Source organism: Poeciliopsis prolifica, unplaced genomic scaffold (genome assembly GCF_027474105.1).
Source record: "Poeciliopsis prolifica strain line A6 unplaced genomic scaffold, Auburn_PproV2 SCAFFOLD033, whole genome shotgun sequence".
Lineage (NCBI taxonomy): Eukaryota > Metazoa > Chordata > Actinopteri > Cyprinodontiformes > Poeciliidae > Poeciliopsis > Poeciliopsis prolifica.
The window spans coordinates 1,422,501-1,437,452 of NW_026562408.1; the positions used below are offsets into that span (position 1 = coordinate 1,422,501).

Sequence of the window (14,952 nt, forward strand, 5' to 3'; positions counted from 1 at the left end):
AATACAGCTAGCATCTCAGCTAATGCTAATCGCTATTCACTACAAACCTTTTATGACTCAAGAAAAGCAAAAGAAAGCCTGTAGGAATATGGCTGAACTGGACCCAGTTCTACATTATTCCTGTTGAACTGGGTCCAAAGAAGGAAGAAACGCTAGAGGTGAAACTGGATGAGGCTGAACGGTGAACCGAGAAACCAGAGGAGATTCAGACTGTCAGTCACTGCTCCAGAAACCTGTTCTTACTACTCTGACTCATTATAGCAACATATTTCTTGCAAAAATATTCCAAATAAGCAACTCATCATCATGCTCCCTTCACCTGCAATTTAGGTTTCTTAGAGCTTTTAACATCCAATAAAAACCCCGGATTCATTTGACGTAAGCTCTCCCCGTCCAGATCACAAGCCTGACAAAACAACGACCTCTCCAGCTCAAGGTCAGGGGGATAATTTCCTTTTCCACTGTCCCACATGAGCTCTCTGCCATTTGCTCGGTGCCACTGCCTTCAAAGCCTGCAATGATTTCTTGGAAGCAAACATGGGTGTAATCAGCACTTGTCATGTGGAGAGTCTGGATCAGTGGTTCAACCTTCTCTCGTATGCTCTCAGCTATTAAATCTGCAGCTACACCAAATTATGAACTTCTTATAAATGTCACACACAAACAAAGTATTGATTTTTCGGAAATGTCACATAAGACCAAAGGAGAGAACAGAGAGTTTCCACCTGCACTGGGTTTCTCACTAAACAATGGTGGATTTCTGTTTTCTTTCCCCAACAGAAACATTCCCAGGAAATGTTTGCTGCAGCGTTAGGCTTTTGCTCAGGAAATATACCCGAGATGCACCTAAACATAAAAGGAAATAATTCACTGTAAGCTCATAATGCTGCTGCAGAGGAAAGTTAATCCTTCATATCACAGCTCAAGATTTTTTTTTAAGGTTATTTTCTTAATCACAAATGTGTTATGGGAGCAATGCCTTTGGTTTTACAGTTCCCTTCTGACAGATTTAGGCACAAAGCAAAAACTAAAAATGCAACGAAGCTATGTCAACAAGACCTTACAAGGTGAATTCAAACCAGCTTATGGGCTTAGTTTCTGCACTACTAACTTATTTACAGCCGTTTTATTATGTGATTTTCAGGCAAAAGTATAATTTTATTAATCAAGTAACTATGTTATGTAACATGGTTGTTATAAAAATGATACATAAAGTATGTTTATACCAAATGCTATAAAAATGCATATTTCTGACTTAATACGTTGAAATTGGGCCTCTGTCTCTTTAAACAGTTCCTGCTCATTCTGAAGCTCCGCCTACAGGAAGTCATTACAACACGGCTCCTATCTTCACTCTGAGAAGTAGCTCTATTACCAGTTCTACCAGGTGTTTGCTAACTGCTGCTGGCTAGTCTGAAGGAGCGGGGAGAGATGCAGCTCAGAGGAGGAGATGCACCTCGAAGGCGGGGCTACGTCCACCCAGGCGTTTTACACAGCTAATGACTCCTTTACATCAAGAACATACATTTCCTTTAATCCTGGAAATGTTCTCCAGCTGATGGAAAGCGGATTTTGTAACTGTCTTCATGTGGCTCTGAATGTTCAGGTCAGAGGTCAGCCTAATCTCTAGTTTCCAGATGGAATAACTGAAGCTGTGTGTTGACTATAGACCGTTCCTCTTCAATAACGTCAGTTTCAGCTCCACCCTTTGCTCCATGTAGAGAAAATAAACCCATCTGTTCTAAAGTGGCCTCTACTCCACAACACCAGTTTTCTATTTAATGGATTAAAAACCATGTTCATCATCCCTCAAGACACCAAAGCATTTAGAAGATCACATAATGTTCTGGGTGTGTCGAGTAGTTAAAAGCTGTTTCAGTATTTCGGGGTCAGTAAGAGGCCACAGTGACTCACCTGGAGAGAACACAGGTGTCACTAATAACATTAGTGTTGGCTCTTTCCTGTTCAAGTGTTCCTGTGAGCACCGACAGCGTGACTGTGACCCGCAGACCAGTGACTTTATTACTCACATCTGGGCTTCTCTTTCCATGACATGTTACAAATTTCACCTCAGGATCAAAAACATTCTTTCACCGTTTTCACTTCAGAGAAATTTGGTTAATATTTTTCCAGCAGTTTGACATGCGAGACAAAACATTAGGACTTTTCAGGATGGCAACAATTACTGAGTACTGTTACAAAGGAAAGCGTGATATAATAGAGATCTGTAGTCTACTGGCTAACGGTGGTGATGCTTGTTGACGTAAACGTCCAACATCAATACAGAGCAAGCAGGCAGCAGCGTGGAGCGGCACACAGTGAAAACCCTCGTTAAAAAGGCAGAAACAAAAACTGATTATCTGGACCCGGTTTGGGTTTAACCTGTTTCAGCGCGACGCTCAGGAAGAGTGCGGCAGATGCCACGGTCCACACCGGGATCCAACACAGGTGTCCCTTACATTAAAGTTATTGTGTTTCTACATGGAGATATATTTTCTATTTATTTATTTAGCTTTGATTTAATCAGACAGTCACTAATGAGATTATGCTGCTGCCTATCATTGCCAGATCTCCTTAAAATTTGATTTTTTAAGGGAGATCTAGCAGCATAAAACAAAAGTTACAAACATTACATAATTAAATCCACAAATGAGTATTAAACAAGTTTAACACATTTATATACATTTCACTCGATTAGTATGGGATTCTATTGCAAGTTTTACACAAATCATATCGTGATATACATCGCCACCACCCATCTCAACATTTATTGTGATTTGAATTTTGTGCCACAAAAGATGATGGGAGAAAATGTGACTGTAAAAGGAAATACTCATCAAAGCAACAGAATAAACATTTTTACAAACCAAGTCCTGATTATCCATTTAATTTCTGCTTTTTGGTTAAATATGCAACACTCAAACAAGTTGGAGTCATGTTAATAAATACGTTATATTTCCACTAAAATGTAGATTCCTTTATTAAAATAAAAATCAGAAAATGTAATTTTTCCTTACATGGTTTAAGTGTAAATCTTCAGTTTTACGATGGTTTCATGTTTATCTGTGAGGACGAATGCATGAAATGTTTCGCAGCATCTTAACAAATAACTGTATATCATACTAATAATTTAAAATTCAAACCATGTCTTTGCTCGCCGTCTCACATTTGGTAAAAGTATAATTAACCACAAAACCTCCAATTAACTCTCTGCTACTTTAAAGTGAAAGAATCGTTGGCTGAGCACATTTTTGCCAGAAGAATTTTCTTAAACACTTCTCATAAATGATTCAGCATCATTTGCTTTTAACACCAAAGGGAAGAAGAGCGAAAAGACAACAAACACGTCAGGTCAACAAAGAAACTGGATCACCCATTTGGACTGCAGACCACTTTCTGAACTTATGCAAAAGAGACGACATTTTTGTTCTATCAAAATGTTGGAGTCCTTTGAAAAAGGACTCCAACTCGCTGAATAATTTTTGCTTGGGTAATGTTGGACTGGAGATGTGAGTGAGTATAACAGAGCAGCTTCAGCCCCAGGCAGGCAGCCGGTCTCGGTCCGATTATACAGAACACAGCAAGGTGATTGTTCACCTTCATTTGTCCCTCAAAAGCATCACAACAGTGTGTGTACGCACACACACACACACACACACACACACACACACACACACACACACACACACACACACACACACACACACACACACACACACACACACACACACACACACACACACACACACACACACATAAAGCTGGAGTGAGAGAAGATGCAGTGACTAAAACCCATCAACTTTCATTTGGAGGGTTAAAAATGAGCCGTTAACATAAAACATTAGAACTGAGGCTCTAATTATAAAAGTTAATTGAGGAAAATGACGAGCTTCGCTGAGCGCACCGCGTTCCGGCTGGTAATTATTTGTGATGCGCAACACTCACTTCCGCCTCCGAGTTGTTGACTAATGCTAAGGACTAGCAGCAGAACTGGTCCAGTTTTTGGTCCGGGGGATTTAATTGATTCATGATCATATCCGGTTTTTATTGTTTGACTGAACGATGCATGGAAGGAGGCAGCAGCTGCCTGTTCATACAGGAGGCCTGCAGACTCAGTCTGCAGGTGGAGCTTTACGGACAAACCGTAAATTTCCTCCCATCCCGGTTACAACAAATGCCGGGTTACAACGGGAGATATGCCGTACATATATGGACATAGATGTACATAGATGGACATATATGGACATAGATGGACATAGATGGACATATATGGACATAGATGTACATAGATGGACATATATGGACATTGATGTACATAGATGGACATAGATGGACATAGATGGACATAGCTTGTGGATGTTTTCTGTGTGCAGCGAAGCTGTTCTTAATGCAAAAGCAAAATATGTCTTGGCAAGTGAAAGTTCATCTATTAAACTGACTGAATGATGTAAAATGTCAACTGGGCAAGACATTTGCTTTAGTTTTTCTTTTTTCTTGCTTTTACTTTTTGTCTGAAATAAAATAAATGTTGAGTTTTAAAGTAAAAACTAATTTCAGAGAGTTATAGTCACTTAAATATTGTAGCATTTTTATCTAGCCGCATTTTAATATCACTGTTTTGAGGACATTAAATATTCTCAAATGTAGCAAACTTCCATACAGATGCTGCTAACTTCAGGTTGTGTTTGTTGTGTCTGCATAAACTCAAATATTTCATCATACAGAATATAATATATTCACAAAACTTTCCTAAAATCTCTTGTTTGCACAATTTAGCTGCAATCTTTCAAAAAGCAATCCAGTTTGCGTTTATGAAAGTGGATTGATGTGAAACATTTTTAGTGCTGCATATTTGTTCAAAACTGACAAAATAAACTGACGGATGTTCAAACAATTCATAAAATGCATGGAAAAGCTAATAAACAGCGTCACCTTGACACAGCTAAAAACACAAATCTGAAAATGTCTTTCCCTGCCAACAGAAGACAATGTTTCACAGCAAAAGGTGTTCAGTACTACGACTCAGCAGCACAGACTCGTATGGCAGAGAAATAAAGAATATAAAGTCACATTTTACAGTCACCGTGTAGCAGAGGCCTAGTCAAAGCAGCATGGTGGAAAAACGCAGCGATATAACCAGAGATTGACAACCTCCCATCATAACTTTGTGCATGAGGGAGTGTCGTCTTTTAACTGACACAAAGCCTGGGCTGAAATTACTCACCGACTCACTTGTAAGTTGAAATTGTTGCCTCCAGGCTCTGCATTCATCCATCAATCCAAAGCCACATGCATGTCATTTTCCCCTTAAAGTGAAAGCGAGAAAGACAGAAAAAGTAGTAGTTAGATCCCACACTTTCCATTAAGTCTTAACATAGGAATCTTTGTGGTTTGATTTCCCACATTCATGCCCAAATTTTTATTCTCTGTGAAGAGAGAAAACTGCTCGGCAGAAAAGGTGTGGAAGCCTTCAGAGAAGAGCGAACATCAGTGTTTCTGCTGGAGTTTCAGAAGAAGTGGCCGAAGGGCCTGTGCAGAAAACCTGGAAGGAGCACTGCTTTAAAAAAAAAACTCATTTCTTTCATAACAAAAGAATCGTGAAGATTAAAATGGAAATTGACGAAGAAGCTTTAATTTTTAACAAGAGGTCTGGTGAAGTTAGAACGATGTTTTTCATGCAACACAAAGAATGTGATGAAATAAATTTGGGCTGCAGAAAGTCTTGAAATGTGAAAACTTAAAAGCAGCAGGAAAGAGCAAGAAGCTGAAAAACTGTTTGATTTCTGAATCATTTCGAAGCCGAACCCATAACCTAAAGGCCTGAATCATCAAATCAGTGCTAATCTTATGACGCTCAGTCATAACGGCGGGTTATGATTTTAGCCCGTTTTAAACTAAATTGATGTGTCATTTATTATTGGGCTAAAATTGAAATCTGATATTCTGCAAATTTGGATTTTTGGTCTTGACCTTTGATATGGAGAGACCCAAATATCCCACATTATCGCTTTTAGAAATATTGCCGCCATTTTATTTTTTAAACTAGTTTTTCTATTCTCGTCTTGGACAAAATCTTTAGTTTTGACTTATGACAACTAGAACTTTACACATCTTAAAGCTGGGCTTCATCAATATGTGATCAATGTATTTAAAAACTTGAGTCCATTTCATAACTTCAGGGAAAAGCGCCATCAAAATAAATAAAAACAGATAAAAAGAACAAGCAGCAGATGTCTTTCTGGACATTGATGGCAGTGCAGCAGAATGGGCCATAAAAACGGCCGTTTGGACGTAAAAACTATGTAATTAGATAAAAAATAAAACCAGCAGATCAGCCTGAAGGAGCAGCAAGAGGCCGCAGTGGCAGCCAAAAACTCAATGCACACTTAATACAGACTTTATGCCACTTCTAACAGCTTGAAAATGATTAAAACAAAACAATATGCTAATAAAACTTCAACAACCACACAACACCAAGAAAGACAACAGGACATTAAACACGTTTCACTTACAGGACAATGGCTCATCAAGTCCTGGAATGGCTTGATGAGCCTTTGTCATCACAGCCTCCACTTCATGCCAGATCACCAGTTCTAACCAAACACAGCTTGAAAACTTTGTTAGCAAAGTTCATTAAACCAGGGTTTCATCAGGTCGTCGGTGTTTCCAGCCCAAAGCTGGAGTTTAATTAGACGTTATTCAGAAAACCTGCAGAGCAGGAAGCAGGTTGAACACAAAATGACCCAAACACCACAGCATGTTCTTCAGGAGGAACAGGAAGTTGGAAAAGTAACAGGAAGTCAGAACAAGACAATAAATCACCATTTGGATTTAGAAATTTTCTTACAATATTCCCAAACCAAGTATCTGATCTTTTCACGTGTCTCTGAAGGTCATCCAGACTCGACAAACGTCACTATTCTGCGCCATTGTTAGCATCTATGTTTACTGCCAAGTACACTCAAGTACACTTGGCGCTTCTTCTTCTTCTTTTTAATGGCGGTTAGCAAAACAATCTCAACGTGGGACGTTATTGCGCCCCCTACTGCGCATGCGGGACACTTTCAGGTGGTTTGCAGTTCACGCTGGAGATCAAATAGGTCACATATATTTGGAAATGTGAACGATTGAATTAAAAATCACTTGAGGCTGCAGTGTGAATGTAACCTCACTATCACAGGAAAAGCATTGATACACTTAAACTTTTTTCTTTAAACCACAAATATTGGTAATAAATGCTGGACTGCAAAACTCCCTGGTGTCTGAAAGCGTCGCCTGTTTACAGCTGCTGTCGGCTCCAGATCAGGAGGTTTTACTGCTAATCGGCTTCATCATGTGGCAAGGAATGCTGATCCAGTGTCTGCTCTTCCTCATCAAGAGTTGCAAACACTTAAATATATTATATTAAAAAAGAAAACATTTGTCAGTGTCCCTGTGTGAACATCCAATGTTCCTGGGTTTTGTAGCTTTTGAGGCTCTAACTGATGAGAAATGTCTGGTAAAAACATTTCCCCTCTTTGCTTCCTCTCTCATACTAATGTACCTCGCTGGGCACTAATGGTGGTTTAATTCAAAAGACATAATGAGCCACATTAGAGTGGGGGGAAAATGCAGTAAGACTTTAAAATTTCTCTTCAGGTTTCACCTTTATAAGGGTGATGAGAGAGAACTGATGAGCAGCCAGGATCTTTCTGCACCAGGTTTCTGAATTTCAGTTGCAAAAACTTTTTAATTTGAACTCATCCTGGATGTATGTCAGCAATATTTCATATTCCAAATAAAGTGGAATGAGGGTTTAATCCTGTACAAGTGGGACGGTTTCCCACAGTGGACTTTAAATGAAGTGCAGGATCAAAGTCCCGGCTGCAGCTCAGAGACACCGGGGGAGATTGGACCTTTCGTTGCCTTGTCTCCTTCTCTTGTCTCCTTTCCTCTATTCCTAGACTTGCTGAGGGTTTAGTCTCTACTTTCCCCCCGTCTCATCAGTTGTGATCTCTCCGTCTTTAATCTGCTGGTTTGCAGTCTGGTTTGCATCCTTCCCTCCTCTCTAGTTCAAAAGAGCGGCCTCCCACTAAGCACCCCCATCACCGCTCTCACCCATTTCTTTGCAGCTTCTCCCCAGTTTGCTCAGTGGGGGTGTTGCATAGATCTGAAAGATCTCCGTCTCTCGTTTTCAGTTTTTATTACTTCACTCGTTCTAAGATTCCCTCTCTTCAGGCTCGCTGCTCCTCATCGGTCTTCAATCTCAGATCTGTGATCTGTAAAGTTGCACACAAGCATTTGTTTAACATGATAGTTTTGAATATCAACTATTTCACACTGCACATCTTCCATGAACACTCGTGAAGACAAAAGGGTCCAAAGCACGCTTACATGAGTTCCAACACTGTTGAGTTGAAAAGGATTCAGTTAATCCATCTCAGTGGGATTTCTGAGAGGCTGGAAGTCAGGCGCTGAGTGAGGCAGCAACGAAATGTTCATTTTACGTACAGAAAATGGGCTTAAAGATGAGATGTGGAGATGACAGGCAATCTGTGCGACCAGCTGGCAGCAGGATGTGAGGTGGAAACACACTGAGGAGGTGAATGCATTATTGAAGTTGTGTCAATTAACACTTTTTGGATGAGAGTGCACAAAGTTTGACTACATCTGAGATCAACACAAATTCAGCAGAGAAAAGCGAGTTAGGCATGTTTTCTAAAGAGTGATTAAGCAGACAGAGTGAATCAGGAGAGTCAAACTTAGAAATCTGAATGCTCTTAAAGGGCCAGTTGATAAAACCCATTTAGCTGTTAAAATATTAATAAATAGCTGTCCATCCAGATCTTTTTACTGTTTTTGTAAAATCACATATTTTGTGATGCTAATTTAGAAAGATTTGTAAGAAATTTTTATATTTGCGCTAATGTATAATATTAAATCTGACTTTTTATCACGGCCTAAAACTGAAGCAGCAGTCAATCAAACTCAATGTTTTGGACCAATTTTAAGAAAATCTGCAGTAAAATCAGAAAAATGTGGGAATCTGGTGATTTTGTGTGAATTTGGAGGATTTGAAAAAAATTGGAAGAACTTATTCATGTACTCTGGAGTCTAAAGGGCCACATAAAAAGCTACGGCGGACCAGATTTGGCCCCCGGGCCTTGAGTTTGACACATGTGGAGTAAATAAAAAAAAGAGGGACAAAGTAAATGTTAGCAAAAGTGCTTCATCCAGCAAAGAGACAGTTAAACATAGAGAATTCAGCTTCCGGGTCAGAATTATGGAAAATGTAATACAAGAAATGAGGAGTTTCCCAATTTCTTCATCCACTTTTGGAAGATATGCTAAAACCTGAAGATGTTCTCTGTTACATTTCAGTAGGGTGGAAACCGATCCTTAAGCTTTCAACAGGGCTTTTCTTTTCCACAGCTCAGAATCAGACTCAACCTGTTGCCAACACACAGACAGAGTCACTTCTGGAGTGAACCTCTGCCAGCCTTACTTAAAAAAAGATGTGACCTGCAGCTTACCTCTCGCTCCGCAGCAGCAGTGTTTGTGGAAAAACACAGAACTTCAGGCCATTTCTCACTTTTTCTCTATCTCTCAAAGCCTTGCAAGAGTTTTCAGACTTGGTGTTGGGGCTGAAGTTAAAACTGGGTTCAAGGAAATGTCACTGAGTAACGTGGCTCAAGAAAGTCTATTTGTAGAAACATACAGTCAAGTATGTTTCAGGGTTCATTTGGATGCGTCATTCTGCGGGTCCAGGCTAACGATGAACACTTCAGCGTCTTCTGCAGTTAAGAGAGACATCATACACTTAGCAACCACTTCTATCCCACAGAGAATGACAATATATGACACTAATTTGTACCCACAAATGTTTGCACACAACCATTAGAGGGAATCACCACACATATGTGACCAACCATTAAAACTGACAATCAAATCCTAGCATGGAGCGGCAGGAGAACCGAGATTCATCAGCAAGCAGAATGAGGGGAGGCTTTAAGAGGGCAAAGAGAAAGGAGGAAGATGCAATCACCTCCTCCGCAAAGCCGGGTTTGCATTGTTCCAGCACAGACAACGTGTTGGTAATTTGCACCTTAATAGGATGGCCAACCTCTGGGGCGAAACATGCTCTTCAAATAGTCCTCTTTCACAAATCTTGCCTAAAGCCTGAGGGCATGAGCACAGAGAGGTTGAGCTGCTCCACATGCAGCGTCTGTGGAAAAGCAGCACTGCCCCCTAATGGCTATCTGTGGGAGAGCAGGAGAGGAACTTTGTTATCAAAATGATTATTTTTTAATCTTTAGCTCATAAAATATAAATATATTATATGCATAAAATTATACCATAAGAGAACATAAAAAGATATCGTATAGTGTTCTAATTCTTGATGAAATCTGAGTATTGTAATAAAATACTGAGAGGAACTTCCTGATGAGTTAAACATATATAAGTTGGGTGATTTGTGTGGAAGGTAATTCAGTGTTGGTAGACTGGGGCTGCAAGAAGCTCCTAAAAGTGTCCAAAGCAGAGCAAAGTTAATTTCACAATAGATTCATTCATTCTTTTCTGACCACTGCTGACTTGTTGTTCTCTGAACTGATTAATGTGGATAAAAAATGTAATAATTATGTCGCCTCATGACAGATCATGAAGCTGACAACTGAATGTCACAAAAAGGTCAAGTATTTGTGAACAGAAAGACTTAAAGGATCACCTGAAGTCCTTGGAGCTTCGGGTTGCAGTCGGTGGGTTGCCTGTTATTTATCTGCAGACGTTACAGAGGAGATTCAAGGACGCTGACCTCTACCCTTTATAAGCAGAGGGAAACCTTGAGGACTCGTGACAAATGGCTGGAAAGACTCTGAAACGTGTCACTGCAACGTTTGACGACCAGTGAAATGGTGCAGCAAGGACAGGGAGCAGGAAGCAGTGCATGTCTCTAGTGACACACATTCACATTTTTCTTAAAATTGAAGATGATATGGTGATTTAAAATGCCTAACATTAAACATCTAATGTGAGGCTACAAATATGAATATATTCTGATCTAAAAATGCTTCTTTTGCCAATATTTCTGACTTTTGTTTCCCTCCTGCCATTAAATTGACAAGCAAAGCAGCAGTGAATTAATCAATGTCAATTTAAAGAAACAACCTTCTGCTGTGAGACCTTGTTGACATTTGCAGCTGGAAATCTCAGTCAACTAATGAACCTGAATCCACATTCCTCTTTTTATGGAACGGGAATAAAAAGTAAGTCTTTTCACTCACGTCTGTATTTCTAAAGCGTTTTTTCTTCTAAGCTCATGGAGCCGGTAGAGGACGTTTTAAAGATCTGTTGCTAGCAGCTCAAGGCAACCGTGACGAACACGACGCAGCGTTCAGGGGTCCTTTCGCTCCCGCCACGACAATTTAGCTTACCTTAATATTTCCTGTGTTTTATTTGGGTCATTATTGTGAAACCTAGTGTGTATGATAGGCGGGTTTATCGGACAGTTATCGGTTAAATCCGGGACGACTCCGTGTTAAACAGGAAGGGCGGGAAACATTTCGGAGAGCTGCGCCGCAGGCTGAAATCGCCACAGATCTTATCAGAAATCAGTCGCGGCGATGATTATCTGTCGCGGCGATGATTATCTGCCAGCCAATCAGAGGAGAGGCGTTGGAGCCACAAGCCCCGCCTTCTGGAGAGCGGCTGCGTATGAGGCGTTTAGGGGAGATTGTAATCATTGACTTTCCAGAAGAGTTTTGGACTGAATTGGAATGAATTGTGCGATGCTGTGAGAAATCTGGGGGAGCAACTGAAAAAACAAAACCAAACCACCAAGAAGACTACTTCCGATCTTCTTCCGTTTTAAGCAACCAACAAAACTAAAGGCTACATTCACATACTGCAGCCTGAAGTGACCAAACTCCGATTTACTTTTTGATTTTTTTCCTTAATGGGACACTTACCTTCTCTCTTCGTGACGAATGTGACTCGGTCCACTTGGATATTCGGTACATATCTGATCTTTTGGAACCTGACTGCTCAGCCAGGTGGACGTCATCGATACGCGACAAACGTCAATATTCTGTGCCCTGATACACGAAAGCGGGAAGAAAAGTAACAACAATGGCGGACTGCAGTGACAACAAGATACGCTCCACCGTTAGCATCTATCTTTACTTCTGCAACGGCGGAGCAATTCTTCTTCTTCGTCTTCTTCGTGTTTTTAATGGCGGTTGGCAAAACATTGAGCTTTTGCGCCCTCTACTGCGCATGCGGGACACTTTCAGGTCGCTTACGGTTGGAAATGTGAATCTAAAATCGGGTTTGGGTCACTTAAGGCCGCAATGTGAACGTAGCCTAAGTGTTTCCGTTACAGTTTTATGGAATATATCTATTTTAATACAGCAAAACTTTTAATGGATTTTTTTTTATTATTTATGTTTCCATAAGCAAATTTATTTTCATAATTTCAGTTTGCGCAGTTCTGGTGAATGGAAACAGAGTCAAAGAGTAAAGTCTCAGCTTGCTGAAGGGTCGTAGCATATTAATCAGTATTCACTTGGCAGAGAGAAATACTAAATTTAAAACAAGACATGGCAGTTTAATGAACCATTTTGCGTTAAGATTCTTGCATACATGGCAGCAAACGCACATAAATCCAAGGGCAGATCTGCTGAGACTTTACAGGTGACGGAATATCTTTCCAAGCTGTTTTGCTTCACAAATTTTCATTTAGACAGGAATATGCTAAAAGCCATCCCCCCGTGTGTGAGCACGCGCCTCAGGAGCCAGGTTTCCGTTTTCCCACCTTCTGCTCTCCACAAAGTCACAACTTCAAAGTCAAAACAGTGGAAAGGTGAGATGCACACGCACAGTGATGTGAATGCAGGTCGCACACATTACAACACCTTGGAGTCCAATTTCCTTTTTCCCCTGAGTTTCCTCTCCTGCCACTGGGCTCCTTCACCCTGACATCCTTCAGCTCCGTCATTTCATTTGGTTTCAGATCTGAACTTTAACTTTAGTGTCTCGTCATCAGCCCGTCGTCTCCAACAAGATCATTAGTGAAACTTTTCCTCCCCACTTTCACTCAACAGTCAATTCAAACCAAAAGGAAAATATTTTAAACCTCATATACATTTATTTAAGTATTTCTTTCTTAATTACATCCCAAGTATGAAACACAATCCAGTTTTTTTTGTCCTGATCTATATCTTGAATAATACTGTATTTTTAATAAATTTCAGACCAGACAGATTAAATCTGAGTGCAAATCCAACAGAAACTCAATTTTAGGTGAATCTTGAGCGATGGCGGCTTTAAACTGGAAATCCTGGTTCATTTTATTTTATTCCACCAACTTTAAATACAATCATAAATACTTTTCTTTCTGGCAGAAATGATCAGAAATCTCTGAAATGTACTCATATCTTTTATTTTTCTCAATTTTTCACTGTAAAAACATCAACTTTAATGTGACTCTTGTGTAACGGGTATTAAGATGAAATTCTTGCTAAAATATGTTTTGTAATTACCATGTGATGAATGGTTTTTGGCGCCCCCTACTGGTTGCCTATAAATACAAAGCTAAACCGTAAATTCCACGCAGTCTGTTGAGCGCTCTACTGTGGTAAGTCACCAAATCCAGTTCTTTTCTGAATAGTCATAGTAGGTGTGCTCAAAGACTGACGTGGAGTTTTATTGCAGTATGCGGAGAGCTGATGGACCAGTAGTGGAGCTCACTGTACTAATTTGTGTTGACCATTTATTACAGGTAATTATATTATATTATTTATTAGTAAATTATTTTGTCAGTTATGTTTGTCAGTTTTTCTTCAGTTGAGTTGTCGGTTTGTCTGTTGTATTGTCGGTTTGCTGTATTTACCAGCTTGTCAGTTTGTTTGTTCCCTGTTTCAGTTAGAAGTTACTGTTAATTAGTTTATTAGTTAAATTTGATTGTTGTCTGTCTATTTTTTTTTCTTTATTTATAGGAAATAGAATAGAATGTGTTAAATTAATTTTAAAGAAGTATTAATAATCAAATATCACTATACGATCATTTGTTAGAAAAATATGTTGTTAAGCCAGATTGTAATGATTGTTTGTGACGCAGTCTGTTGAGCGCTCTACTGTGTATGCGGAGAGCTGATGGACCAGTAGTGGAGCTCACTGTACTAATTTGTGTTGACCATTTATTACAGTTGTTACAGAAAATTCAACCAACTGGCCTCCTCTGTGTGTATGACGGGACGGGCATAAAGGGGAAGCTGTTACATTGGTGCCGTGACCTTGGACTACAATCAAGCTCGTCGAACCTGTGACCGTCCTGTCTGCCACATCGGGTTTTGAATACATTTATTCACCTTGTGTATAGTTTCATGTTCACAGTAACATTTCAGGACAGTGAAAAGACGTTGCAGTACACTTAAACCTTTATGGAGCATTAGAGTAATATACTATGCAAATTGTTCTGACTTATTTTGTTTATTATTTGTTTATTCCAAATTGATGATTTTATTTCCTATTGTGTTTTGGATTTTGAATATCTTTCCACTTGTTAAACTCCCTGAACAATGTCTAATCAAAGTAACCACTTTTGGTTCAGCACACCCATTAGTTTTGGAAGAGGAAGAGGTGTGCTTGCTCCCATTCCTTTTTCTGTTGATAGTCCTGCTCCTGGTGGTCTTATGCCCTCATTAGATGAAATTCCTAGTGCTAGAGTCCATAATCCTACTAGTGACAGTTCTGAATGTGTAACTGCACAGATGAAATCTGTTTTACAAGAGATAGGACATCAGCTGGCTGACAGCATCATTTCACGCATACAGCCACATATCACAGTTTCTCCCAGTTCTACAGCCACACACACTGCAGGGAGTACTGTGTGTCAGTCTGGTTGTGTATCTGATGTATCCCAGGTTCAGGTTGTCATGCAGAGAAAGGTCAAAGAACCTCCATGTTTTGCAGGTA

At 39.8% G+C, this 14,952-nt stretch overlaps 1 long non-coding RNA gene across 4 annotated transcripts in view; it reads right to left on the bottom strand.

Moving 5' to 3' along the window:
* The window catches only part of LOC129373449 (uncharacterized), a 46,908-nt gene extending 34,550 nt beyond the window's left edge, over positions 1-12,358 (bottom strand). Inside the window, exons 1-8 of one of the 4 annotated variants that reach the window (XR_008607367.1) lie at positions 11,946-12,358; positions 10,706-10,799; positions 10,085-10,238; positions 9,909-9,985; positions 9,513-9,773; positions 8,374-8,573; positions 8,098-8,258; positions 5,225-5,306 (exon numbers count right to left, since the gene is read on the bottom strand). This is a non-coding gene — a long non-coding RNA (uncharacterized LOC129373449). The other 3 variants (XR_008607364.1, XR_008607366.1, XR_008607365.1) reach the window with 3 other exon arrangements.
* Positions 12,359-14,952: the final 2,594 nt, after the last annotated feature.